The sequence below is a fragment of the Artemia franciscana genome, chromosome 11 (genome assembly GCF_032884065.1).
Source record: "Artemia franciscana chromosome 11, ASM3288406v1, whole genome shotgun sequence".
NCBI classification, from domain to species: Eukaryota; Metazoa; Arthropoda; class Branchiopoda; order Anostraca; family Artemiidae; genus Artemia; species Artemia franciscana.
The window spans coordinates 1,124,118-1,138,198 of record NC_088873.1 but is presented as its reverse complement, the minus strand read 5'-3'; the positions used below and the strand labels follow the sequence as shown (position 1 = coordinate 1,138,198).

Genomic DNA, 14,081 nt, shown 5'->3' with positions numbered 1-14,081 from the left:
CTTCCAAGTTTAGGATATTTCATATTGGAAAATACCATTATTCCTCATTACTCCAAGTTTTAACATGAAAATTATTCCCCAGGCTATTTCTCTTGTTATATAGATTGTCTTCATCTCAGTTCCATTTATTTTTTTTTTACTTTTACCGTTTCGTTAAACTACATTAAAAAAAACCTATAAGCTATAGCCCTGTTACTTTGCATATTTCAGGCTATTTAGTTCACTAAGTAAGCCATTAATTAATCTGATGCAATACCATTTTAATTAAATTTATTACTTCTTTTCCCAAAATACAAATGCGCTGATGAGCGCGTAGGATTCCTGGGACTAAACTGTTTTTAGCATCGGGAGATTTGGAAGATTCCCTCAGTCTTTCCCTAGACACGATCATTGGATTTCGGACCAGGGTTATTAATAGAAGGTACTGTTCCCAAAAATTCTCTAGATATATTTTTAGAATTATAAATAAGTGCGTAGTGAAACTCATCTCTCAAAACACCTGTGGCCTGGTCATGGGCAATTTATAAATAATGTACAGTCTATTTTATACATTGATATAGTAAAGGAGGGACAGGGGTAGGAGGAAAGTCTTAAAAATTAGCTATGGCTGATCATTGCATGATGCTTTTATTTTATTTTTTATTATTGACAGTCCGATTGCAAGGGTTTCTTTTGTCAATCTTCGTACATAATTATTGTTTGAATCATGGATTTGGCTCTTTAAATATCGAGATATTGTCTTTTATTCCAATTATATTTGATATTGCTGCCAATACAACTGATCCTTGCTCTAGACAACGCATATATTCTTCAATATTGCAGTGTGTATTCATTATATCATTAGCGGGACAGCCTATAGAAATAATTATAATAAATATACATATTTACGACCTGTTTTTTTCTATTACATAGCTGAGATAATGAGATAAGAGTTGTTTCGGGGGAAATATATTTCTGGATATATTGGGTCATTAGAATACCAAAAAATAAAGGAAAGTTTGGAATTATGAAACATACCATTAAAGCCATAGTATTTTGAGGACTTGACATGGAGGACAGATGTTTTGCCTGTGTTTAGGATATAATGAAACAAATTACCGTCCTTATTGCATAGTCTCTTGAGCAGAACATTTACAAGCAGCAGCCTTTTTTTGTTCATCTTTCTGGATTAAAATATTACTAATCTATCTTAATTCAGTAATCAGATGAATCCGAATAGCGGTTTTTTATTGTTATTTTTCTGCTCTATTTACTTACCTTGGATGTTAATAGCATTTCATCAAAAATTTTAGTATTATTTACCAGTTTTGCGCTTCATAGCCTCCTAACAAATTCGCCTTTCCCTTGTCTTTTTTCACCTACTAGTGGTTGTTTTCCTCCTACAAGGTGTGGTCGAACTACGTTTTATAGCTTAATGTGATCGAACACGAAATATAATTTCGCGTTGTGTTTGAAAACGCAAAAAATGTTCTCTTCATTATGAAAAGAAATTTGTCGAAATACCATCAGTAAGATGTCTAAGATGTGGTAGTCGCATGAACTAAGTCTATTAAACTCCGGTCGATTTCGGCCCGTCTGTTTTTCGAGCATCTTAAGGGCTGGATTGAAGCCGTGTTTGTTAAGCTAAACGTGTTGTTTTAATGTCTATTGCCTTATGTTTTGGCATTAGGTTGGGAACTAATGATTTGCTCTAAATAGACACTTAATTTGACTTTTTTGTGCATGTTTAGTTGAGATTCGGATTTTGAATCAATAAAGCAAAATGTTTTCAATGCTGGATTTGTATAAACAATTGCTATTGAAATTCAAGTTCATCAAATTTTACTTAATATGCTGCTCGGTGGCCTAGCCAAACAGATTTGTTTTTGCTCGTCCATACTTTGTACTTTTAAAATACTTGCAAGATTATCGTATGTAATTTCAAAGTACCTGCAAGATTATCGTATGTGTCTGCCTATACGTTCTTAAAACACTGGTGATTTTTAAATGCGTGAAATTTGCCCATTGTTTACGTATTATTTTGTTATTGTGAAGTATACAGACATTTTTCGGGGGTGAGTGAAATTTCTGCTGGGGAGATTTTTCACGGGGATAATCTATCGTTAGGAGGGAAGTTTCTAGGGGTTGGGCTTTCCACGGGAAATTTTACACCTCGGAAAATTGCCAGAATTCCTATAAGATATTTTTTTTGTTTTGTCGTACTTTCTCTTTACCGACTCAATTTTACATGTGGAGATGTTAAGGGGAATTGTCCAGGGAGGGAGGGGAATTTTGCCGTATTAGAATTGTCTAGAGTATCTTCCCGTAGGGGGGGGGGGTTCGCTGGAGAAATTTTCCATCGGGAAGTTTTCCACGGGCAAAATTATCCAGAGGAAATTCTCTACGGGGGCAACTTTTTATTAAGGGGGGATATTTTCGGGAAGAATTTTCCACGGAGGGAGGATTTTCCAACATGATTTTAAAAACAAACTAAAATTAAAGACTTTTTCAAATGAATATGTGCCAAGAAATTTTTTTTTCAGTTGGAATCGTCTGCAAAATTTTCTGGGGGCGAATTTTCAGCTTGAAGGGAATTGTGTCGGGGGAGATGTATAGAAATGATCTCAAGATGTTTAAAGACATTCGTCTAATGTTTACTTGTGTAAATTCAAACGACCTTGTCAATGACGTAATTTGAGGGTCAATATTAATTGTTTTGTTAGGGCTTACGCAAGACTTGTTTTGCTTCCAAAAACCCTTGTGCCATGAGCGCAAAGGTTTTCCTGTTACAAAACTTATATAAGGCCTATTTTGATTCCAAAATTTGTAACAAATACAAGTGGCCAAGTGGGTTTTCTCATTACATGACCTAAACAAGACTTGTTTTGCTTCCAAGAACCTTTGTACCCTGACCACAAAGATTTTCCTGTTACGTGACCTACACAAGACTTATTTTGATTCCAGAATTTGTAACAACTACAAAGGGCCAGGTGGGTTTTCCTATTAAATGCCTTACACAAAGGCCTGTTTATATACAGGGTTTTTCCCTTCACACAAAGGTAGTTTTTATGGCACTTGGCATCTACCAAGTGACATATAGTGATCGCAAATTCTGTCGGTCTGTCCCGGTTTTGCTACTTTAGGCACTTCCAGGTAAGCTAGGACAATGAAATTTGGCAGGTGTATCAAGAACCAGACCAGATTAAATTAGAAATTGTTGTATCATCGATTCGAGCATCTGGAGGAGAGTGGGGGGGACGGTTAAATCGGAAAAATTAGAAAAAATGAGTTATTTTTAACTTACAAACGGGTGATCAGATCTTAATGAAATTAGGTATTTGGAAGGATATCATGTCTCAGAGCTCTTATTTTAAATCTCGACCGGGTCTGGTGAAATTGGTGGGAGTTGGGGGGGGGACCTAAAATCTTGGAAAACACTTAGAGTGGAGGGATCGGGATGAAACTTGGTGCGAAAAATAAGCACAAGTCCTAGATACATGATTGACATAACTGGAACGGATCCACATAACTAAATTGGTATTTTTTTACAAATACAAGCCGTACTACACGGCTCATACACACAAACACACACACATAAAATTGTGTGTTCTGTGTGTTTTCTGTGCAAAACAACATTAAACTAACGTCTTTAAGCGCCTTGAGGGGGTCACATTTTTTTAAATGTGGGGTTTCCCCACTTGACTAACGTTTTGGAAAATGCCCTTAAAGGACGCTGCGGCCGGACTTAGAGATGTCTTACTACTCTCGGAAGAGGTTGTTGCTTAAGAAAATGCCATCTGTCGACTATCAAACGCAAATTTTCTATCCATCGAGTTGGTATGGTCGGTAAGGAAATTTGAAATGAAACGTCAATGTAGTAGTTTCTTACGTCGTTTTGTCACTTGATGTTAATATAATAAACGACATCCGCTTAGGCTTTGTGTTAATCTCACGGCTATTATCTTTTGGGTCATTTATAGACTGCTTAAGAGAAATGTAAAAAGTATATTTTAGCTGTCGGCAATTTTAATTCGCCAGGAAAGCTTTTAAAAAGACCACACTCCTCGCTAGATTTGAAAATTCTCTACAACCTTACAAGATTTATCAATAAGGCATAAAAAAGCCAAACCAAGTGTATGCTTACACAAAACTATTGAGTTAAATATATGATATTTACTATTTTATTATTTATTGTTTTTATTATAGTTATACTAAAGGTTCGGACAGACAACATAAAGTTTGGTTTAATTTAAGACAGTTTTATAACCATTTAAGACTGCTACTAAAATTGTCAAAGTATGTGTAATTTCAAAAAGAGGGATTATCTGTATTCTTACGAAGAAGGGACAGAACCCCAGGGTCTTACTCTAGGTCCACAATTTTGAAGAATAAGATCTTCTCAAAATCCATTTTCAAAAAGGCATAAAATACTGTATAAATTCTGTATAAATAGTTGAGCTGAGTTAAATCAAATTGACCTGAGTAAAATAAAACAGTTATGTTGTCTTTATCGATAATTTTTAAATGATAACGAATCTTCGTTATCTTTCGTTTCTTCGTTATTCGAATCTTTATCTTCGTTAATCGAATTTTCGATTCTTCCTCCATCTCTCTTGTCTTTGAACTGCGAAATAAGCTTGCCACTAGTATTTCAAAACTGTTAGCTTTGCTAGTATAGAAACTGCCCTTGGCTGACAAACAAATAGAATACAAAGAAAATGTATTCAGTAACTAGATAATTTGTCCTTCAGGAATAGCTCTAAGTTGCTAATGAAACAAGTCAACATTCCAATTAATAAGTAATAAAGAGAAAAGTTTCCGTTTGCTTCTAAAAAGACTAAAATCGTTGTCACTGATTTTAGTCATTACTTCTCCAGTGGGTAAATCCCAGCAATCTAAGGGCTTCCATCAAAGTCACCGATTTGTAGATTCAGCCAATTTCAATGCTACCATATATTTGGTATTATATATTAGGTGGGCGGTAAAACATGATTTGTCATTGAAATGTACTTTAAAATTTAACTTACTTAAATGAAAACTGTTAAATACTCTAATTGTATTATATCCAGATAAGTTCATGTTAAAATAATTGCAACTTATTAGCAAAAAAAAATAATGAAATTATGCCTGATTCCTATTTCTAATTCTTAATTACTCAAACAAAACACAATGCAATAAGTACTTGAGACTTGAATATTAATTAAAAAAAGTAGAACTAACTTCTAAAACTACTACTACCGCTTAAAACTCACCGTAGCAACAAGCCGCCTAAGGTCAACACAGCTTCGCACGCTCCTCCGCCATCCCTCTCTAATATAAGCCACCAACTTTACACCCTCCCAGGAAATTTCTATTTCCCCTTAATCTTTATTTGGGGATGACCTGTGTTTCGTTTAGCCCTAGAAGGTTGACCAAAAAGGACAATTTTCGGCAATCTGTCATCCTTCATCTGCTGAACGTTCCCTAGCCATCTCAACCCTTCTCTCATTATAAACATAGAAAGCGGTATTAAACCAAACGTTTCGCAACTTTAATGAAGACAAACAACTCTGAAGTTCTTTCCATCGATTTGCAACGCTTGAAATGGGGTCAACATTTTTTCTGATAGGCATGCAACTTACTTGGCCTAAATACTAGTAGTGACCGTCCTTTGGATTCCAGAAGCCCCACAGGGGGTATACTATTGGAGCTACCAATTCTTCAAGAAGTTATTAGGCGCACCTGGGTCTTACGTAATACTATAGTGCACCTGTAACGGTATGGTATACCTGTATGTTACGTAATAGGGTTTGTTTACTTCAATATTTCTCTGGTTTTTATGTAATAAAGTTTGTTTGCTATTCGTTGTTATGTAATAGGCCTTATTAGAGTCTGCTAGTTAAGATGCAAAAGTACGTGTTACGTGATAGTTTCTTTGATTGTTTGAAGACCTAGAAATGTAAGGGAAAACCTTCAAGGGCCGCTAGTGATGAACCTTATAAGATGCCGAGGCCCTGGCAAGCAATTCCACTGGACCCCTAGCAACATTTTCAACCGGGGGCCCCTAAACTAATCTAGCAAACTTTTCCAGCGGGGAGCCCCTAGAAACAAATTCAAACGAGGGCCCTAACAACCAATTCCAACGGGGAACCCTAGCAGTCAACTCCAACAGGGGTCCTAGCAACCAATTCCAACGGAGCCCTGGAATACAATTTCTTTGGTGGTCCTGAAATCCAATTTCACCGGGATCCTAACCTAACCAGCTTAGAATCCAATTTCACTGGGGGACTAGAATCCAATTTCAATAGGAGCCCTAGCACGTAGTTCAATCAGAGGTCCCTAGAATTCTATTCAACCGGGCCTTAGCATCCAATTCGAACGTGGGAGCCCTAGCAACATATTATAACGGAGGGCCCTAACAGTCAATTCCAACGGGCCTAAGCAGTCAATTTCACCAGAGCCCTAGTATCCAGTTTTACCGTCAAGCCGTTTTGCAAGACGTTTCAAGTCACTTCAAGACAATTTCTAGGACACTTTTCTTCAAGAGGTTTTTCAAGTCATTTTTTAAAGACAATTTTCTTCAAGAATTTTTTCTTCAGGATTTCTTTGGTTGTTACGTAATAGGGAATGTTTACGTCCGTTAAGGATGACGCATTCTTGCGCGATATGTTAGAGACTAGGGCCTGCCATTCAAGTGCGAAATCCCCAGTTGTAACTGTGGATAGTGTATATGTGGGGTGTTACGCACGTACACCATTAGGTTACTTGATATGAGATTGCTTACTTATGTCGAGGATAACGCATTCTCGCGTGACTTTTTAGAGCGTCAGGGCCAACGGTCCAGTTGATCAATCAGACAAGATTTTGACAGTATCATATGAGAGTTTAGATTATACCAGACACGATTTTATGTTACTACGTTAAATTCTGGTTGTAGCAGACATGATTTTGAATAACTTGAATGATTCTGATAGTTACGTGTGTGGTTTTGGTATTGCCATAGAGGATTCTCATTATATCAGTCGAGATTTTGATAATGTTGTGCGAGATATTTCATAATATCAGAAAAATTTTGATAATATCATTTAAGAGTTTGGTACTGCTTGACAAGATTTTGATAACCTTGATTACAACAGACACGATTTATTATTACAACATTGAATTTTGCTGACAGATTACATGATTTCGATGACACCATTTTAGATTTTGACAATATCAGGTACGTTCTAATATTATCACAAAACGTTTGGTTAATGCCAGGATCTTGGTAATACCATGCATGATTTTGATACTAACTTGCATGATTTTGATAAAACTACTTCGGGTTTTTATAACGCAATAGATAATTCTCGTTAAATTAGGTGATATCTGAAGATTTTGGTAGTGCCCTCGGAGTGAAATTGGTGGAATCCGAATCGTGGAATGGGGGGGGATGGTGGAAGTGGCGGAACAGGAACTGACAGAGCCAGAAGTGTAACCGATGTTGGAGCCGACAGAATTGGAACTGGAATTACAGTAAGCGGGGTCAGAAGCGGGGGAAGTGGAATTGGAACTGGAATTGCTGTAATGGGGGTCAGAAGCGTGAAAAGCGGAATGGGATATAGTTTTATAAGAAATATTTAAAAATACCTAGGAGTAATAAGGGTAGCTTGTAAAAAAACAAGGCCATGTATTTTAAGCACACTTATGAATCTGTCTGAGAATATCTTAGGAACAATAATATGTATCATAGAGTTGGCGGACGGCAGTCACACATTGCCATGGTTGCGTGAATTGACAAGGTGTTTCACGAGGGGTAGCTTGCGAAATCACCAAGCAATGGATTTAAAGCATAATTTTATCCAAAAAATTCTGGAAAATGTCTTAGGAATGATAATATGTATGTAGGGATGTAACAGGTCAGCCATAGTGTGCTATGGTGGTGTGAATTGACATGATGTATCCCGGAGGGTTAGCTTACGAAAACATGAGCCAATGGATTTAAAGGAAACATTTTTGAAGAAAATGTCTGAAAAATGTATTAGGAATGATGAGGGGGTGCCGGAGAGTGCCAAAGGGCCAGTCATAGTGTGGTGTGGTGGTGGTGTGAATTCACATAGTGTATCACGTTTAGGATGGCTTGCAAAAATACGATCCAATGTGTTTAAAGCATATTTTTAGCAGGAAAATACCTTAAGTGATGTCTTAGTCATGATGAGGGGTGCCACAGCATATAGTTTGCCATCCATAGTTTGTAACTGTGACATAATTTGGCCTAGCCTAGTACGTTCTACCGCTTAAAGTTAAGGTGGGGGTGTTGCTGACCCAGTCAAAGAAACGATTTTCATCAACACCTCCCAAAACTAGCTCCTAAAATGGCTTGAAGTTACCTCTAGCAACAACCCTTCCCCTCGGGAATGTCATACTAGGGCGGGTATTCAGATATTGCCACTGTTCTGAATTCTTTATTTAACAATAAAATCCATAAACAAAAAATTGCTTCAAGACAATCTCCCCCATAACTTTGGCGTGAATATGCAGAGTCGTGGCTCAAAGAACCGTGACATTTTCATTAAAACCTATCAGAAATAACAGAATGCGAAAATGCGTCTATTGTTTCACCGTTTGCTTGCTTCATTTTTGAAAATATGACTTGGAGAGTATCAAGATCTAAATTAATGAAATGTAACAGGCAGGTGTGCTTAATAGAGATAAAATATATAGCATTGGGATGCTGACGCACTCTCATGTGGAAAGGGTTAGAAATAAACAATCCATTTAATTATTCTAGAATGCAGAACAGGGAATTCTCCGTGCGTTAGGTTATCAAGTAGAAAGTATTCCCCGAATAAAATACTAGAAAGTGTTTCCTGGTCCAACTGTCTTGCATTCCATTTCGTTGATGGGAAATCACTGTTGAATCCCAAACGGACAAACATCTTTGGATTATACAGTTTCCTGAGAAAAAAGAAGAAAAATGAAATCCTGAGGAAAAAACATCTCTTAAACTATTCGATATCACCCAGGTGTGCATTGTCATGACGTAACACCCCAAGTTTGTGTTATCCTCAGTTACAACCGGGGATTCTCCACTTGGTGGGCCCTAACAAGTTACGCGAGAATGCGTCATCCTTAAAATTTACAAACAATCTTCTATTACTTAATATAAAGGTGTACATACGCAACACCTCACTTGTGCGCTATCCTAAGTTACAACCAGAGATTCCTCACTTGAATGCCGGGCCCTGACCTCTAACATATCCCGCAAGAATGCGTCATCCTTAACATAAGTAAAAATTCCCTAAAACGTAACAGCCAAAGAAATCTTGAAGAAAAACGTCTTGAATTTTTTTTTAAGAAACTGCCCAAAAATGACTTATAAATGTCTTGAAATAATTTAAAACGACTTGAGAAACTTTTTGAAGAAAATCTCTATAAAACGTCTTGAAATGTCTTGAAACGTCTTGAAAAACTTCTTGACTTTTGGAACCTCGTGAAACTGGATGCTAAGGCCCCCTATTAAATGCTATGCTAGGACCACGTAAGAGTTGGTTGCTAGGGCCCCCGATGAAATTGACTGCTAGGGCCCCGTTGGTATTCATTGCTAGGGTCCCCATCATAATAGACTGCAAAAGCTCTCCTGTTGAAATTGGTTGCCAGTGTCTCTTGTTAAATTGGTTGCTAAGGTTCCCCGTTGGAAAAGGTTGCTATGTTAGGCTGGGGGCCTCCGGCAGAGCCTGGTGGAATTGCTCGCTAGGGCCTAGGTGTCTTGAAATCATCTGCATATGTAAGTAATACCCTATTTCTTAACAAGCACCTATATCTTAATGTAAAAACCCTACTACATAACAACGAAAGAAAGCATTTGCATAGGAAAACAAACCCCATCACGTAACAGCCTGAGAAATCCCGAAGTAAACCCTATTACGTAGCACACAGGTGTATTGTACCGTTACAGGTGCACTATAGTACTACGTAAGACCGAGATGTGCGTAATAACATCTTGAGAGACAAGTAGCTCAAATCGTGTACCCCCTATGAGTCCTCTGGAATCCAAAGGGTGATCACTACTTCTACTGAGCAAAACGAGTCTAACAGGAATACAAATTGGTTTGTATACATTCTCAATCAGGGTTACTACGGGTAAGAAAATAAGAAAGTACCACTTTTAGTACCCTTTGATTAAAGTGTAACTTTTTGAATACTTTCTGTGAAAGCTACGTTTTTTCTATACTTTTTGTTATAAGTAGTACTTTCTAGAATTTTACTCCTAAAAAATCAACTTGCTCATTAGGAATCTGTTGCCCTATGAAAATTTTTTTTGGACAATTATTTAAGGAACGGGATGGACAATTCTCATTCATCAGCATTCATAGCATCTAAAGTTCTGAGATATTAAGCATGTTTTTTATCTTTTTGTTCAGACAAGCGTGAGTAGCATCCCGAAGATGGTTTTAAACGGCCAGATAGAGGGGTAAACTATTAGAGCTAATAGTCCCTCAAGATGTTATTACGCACACCTGGGTCCGACACAAAACTATTACGCAAGTGTATAGTACACCTCTGTAATAGGGTTTGCTTGTTACTTAATAGTGAATTTGTCTAATAGATATAGCTGCTTGGTATATCACAGGGAATGTGTAGTTATACACATGTTACGTAATAGGACGTGTAAACTAGTCAAGATGCTTTTTCAAGAAATTTCAAGACAATTTTTAAGATATTTTTCTTCAAGATGTGTTTCAAGAGGTGTCAAGACATTTCAAGACGTTTTCTAAAATATTTTTTTATCAAGCCGTCTTTGAAGACGTTTGAAGACGTTACTTAAGAAAATTTTCTTCGAGAGGTTTTTCAAGACATTTCAGGACATTTCAAAACCTTTTAAACACATTTTTCCATCAAGACATTTTTAAAGACGTTTCAAGTCATTTCACGACGATTTTCAGACATTTTTCTTCAAGATGCTTTTCTTCATAATTGCTTTACTTCTTATGTAATAGGGAATGTTTACCAGTGTTAAGGATGGCACAATCTTGCAAGACATGCTAAAAATCAGAGGGGAATTCCCGCTTGTAACTGTGGAAGACACACTCGTGGGGCTACGTAATGTACTTGAATATTCTATTTCTTTTCGAGGCGTTTTTTTTTCCAAGTTTTGTTTTTCTTTTTGACATTTCATTTTATTGCAAGACGTTTTTCTCAGGGAATATTTATTAACTAAAGATTTTTGTCCACATTAGGATTCAAAAGGGATTCCCCCTCAATGGACTGTAGCGTTAACCAGGTGGACTATGAAAGTCCTTCTAATAATCTGATTCGGCTAATACATTCTAAATGATAGCCTATTGCACGCAAGGAGAATCTCGTGTTTGTGCATACTAGAACAATTAAATGGTTTGCATGTCCAACCATTTCCAAGTGACATCACAAGCCTCCCAATCCTATTTATTTTTCATATACTAAATACACCTGCAGGTTACATCATTATTAATGTTCTAAAGTCACCTAGACAGGTTAAATTACATAGTAAATCTTATATAGCATTGGCATTAGACTTTTCTTGCATTAGTAAAATATATTCTGGATCAATAAATCTAAAGGATACAAATTTTTTTAACATACAAATGTTATCAATAAAAACAGATTTACAAAGCATTATTAAAACACAGAAAGAGCGGTTGAAACCCCCCCCCCCCCCAAAAAAAAAGGGAAAAAACATGAAAAATTCCTCAGAAAAAGCAGTTAAAGCTCAACAAATGGAAAAACAAAACGGGAAAAACCTGTTATAAGATAAAATATAAGCAAAAAAGCGTGAATTAAAGAAAGATGGGGGACCTAGCAACCTATTCCAAGGGGAGCTATAATCCAATCCCATTTGGGGCCCCCTAACATCCTAGAAACCAATTTGGCTTTAGAAAACAATTTTAATGGGACCCTAACGAGCAATTCTAGCGGAGGGTCCCTAACTTCCAATTGCACGAGGGGCCTAAAAACCATTTCCAATGGGACCCTGAAGAGTAATTCCAGCGGGGCCCCTAACATCAAATTCTAACGGCCCCGAAGTAGCCAATTTCAGAAGGGAGCTTTATTATTAGATATAAATCTAAACCAAATTAAGAGTTATTTCCGAGAGATTTTAATGGACATACTATGTTTCTCTGGGTTAAGGTTACGCATATTCACGCCACCGTGACAATATGTGGTTAGCCCACCCTGGCAAGCAATGAGGGACACCAAGAGGGGAAGGGTTGTTATTAGAGATAAATTTAAGCCTTATTAAGAGTTATTGCTGAGAGTTCTTAAAGAAAATACCTCATTTCTTTGACTGGATGTTAGATTTCAGTTCTCGTCCGCCGAAAAAATTCTTTTAATGCCTACCACATTAAATTTAAGCTGCAGAACATGTTAGCTCAAGCAATTCACGTCACCCTGTCACACTATGGATGGTACATGGCACCATGCGTCACCTCTGAAATTGATGGCCTCCACAACAATTCATGTCACTATGACAAAATGCGGCTGCCCCGTGACAACCCTATGATACGCATTATCATTCCTAAGACCTTTTTCATATATTTTCATAATAACATTATGCTTAAACTCCATCAATTCGTGCTTTTGCAAGACACCCTTCAGTGTGATGCCCCTGCATGGCTATTCAAGCCACCATACCAATATATGGCAGGCTTATGTCATCCTTATGATACATATTGTCAATCTTAAGACATTTTCCTAATATTTTCTTGTTAAAAATCATGCCTTAAATCCATTGGTTTGTGTTTTCCAGAGTCAACCCTTCGTGGTAAACATGTCATTTCTCACCATCATGCCACACTATGACTGGCCCTCTGGCACCCTCCAGCATTCCAAAGGAATTTTCGTACATTTTCCTGCGAAACTATGATTTAAATCCGATGGTTCATGTTTTAGTAAGCCACCTCTAACTTGATACAGCATCTCAATTCATGCCACCATGCCACACTATGGCTGACACACAGAACCCTCCAGAATGTATTATCACACATATTGTATTTTTTTGGGCGCTCTCTTGCAAAAATATTCATGTACAATAGAATTGATCGTTTAAACTTAATAAAAAATCCCTATTAACGTTTCTTTTGATGACTCCTAGCAATCAAGACCAGCGTAGCATAACGTATCACCCTCCGATGACACCCTCTGGGGGCAAATTATCACACCTAAGGGTTTTCCAACCTTTTTCGCTAAAAAATTAAACTAAATATGACCATTGTTTTTATTTGAACAGTGGAAATGGAATTTTTTTTCTAAATTGCAACATTCCATGGTGGTTCCCAGTCTGTTAAACCAAATGCCTGAAACACGGCACGCTCTAGCAGGCATTATCGCACATATGGCGTTTTTCAGGCACTTTCTTGCAAAAATAATCAACTTACTGTAGAATCAGTCGTTTCAAATTGAAGAAAAAATTTCTATTAGTGTGTCTTCTAATGAAGCCTAGAAACTGAGGCCAACGCGGTACAATGAATCACCCTGATGACACCCACTAAGGGCACATTATTACACCTAATGGTTTTTCAACCTTAAAAAAAAACTAATCAATAAACTTAAAACTGACTGCATTTTTTATTTGAATAACGGATACTTAAAATTTTATTGCTAGATTACGAAGTACCATGGCAATCCCCAGCCTGTGACACTAAATGGCTGACACTTGGTACCCTCTGGTACCTCTCATCATTTCTGAACCATTTTCGGACATTTTATTGATAGAAACCTATGTTTTAACTCCATTGGTTCATGTTTTCGTAGAAAAGACCTTTCATGGTGTCTCGAAACGCTTCACAGCTGACCCCGTTGCCTCCATGTGGCCTCTGTCATCATCTTTAAGGCATTTTCAACCTTTTTCTCACATAAATAAGCTTGTAAATCCAAAATTGAATACTGCTTTTATTTGAACAATGGAACTTAGTGTTTCGTTGTTAGAACGTAATAGTCCAAGGCAATTGAATACCCTTAGAATTTACAACATTTCTCGAACGAGCCTTCTCCTTATTTCAAGTAGTTATGTAGAAAATTGTTGCTTTCGTCCCTGAATTCCACAGTTTCGATTCCACCAATTCTGCGCCAAGTTCCGATTATTCCAGTATTGTTATATGGCTGCC

At 37.1% G+C, this 14,081-nt stretch overlaps 1 protein-coding gene across 2 annotated transcripts in view; it reads left to right on the top strand.

The window, feature by feature from the left end:
* The first annotated feature begins 330 nt into the window (after positions 1–330).
* Positions 331–14,081, top strand: part of LOC136032659 (uncharacterized) — a 68,127-nt gene continuing 54,376 nt past the window's right edge. The window contains exon 1 of one of the 2 annotated variants that reach the window (XM_065712945.1): positions 331–421. The gene's annotated coding sequence lies outside the window, so the exon portion shown is untranslated. Of the gene's footprint in view, positions 422–541; positions 577–14,081 lie in introns of those variants that run through there. The other variant, XM_065712946.1, reaches the window with a different exon arrangement.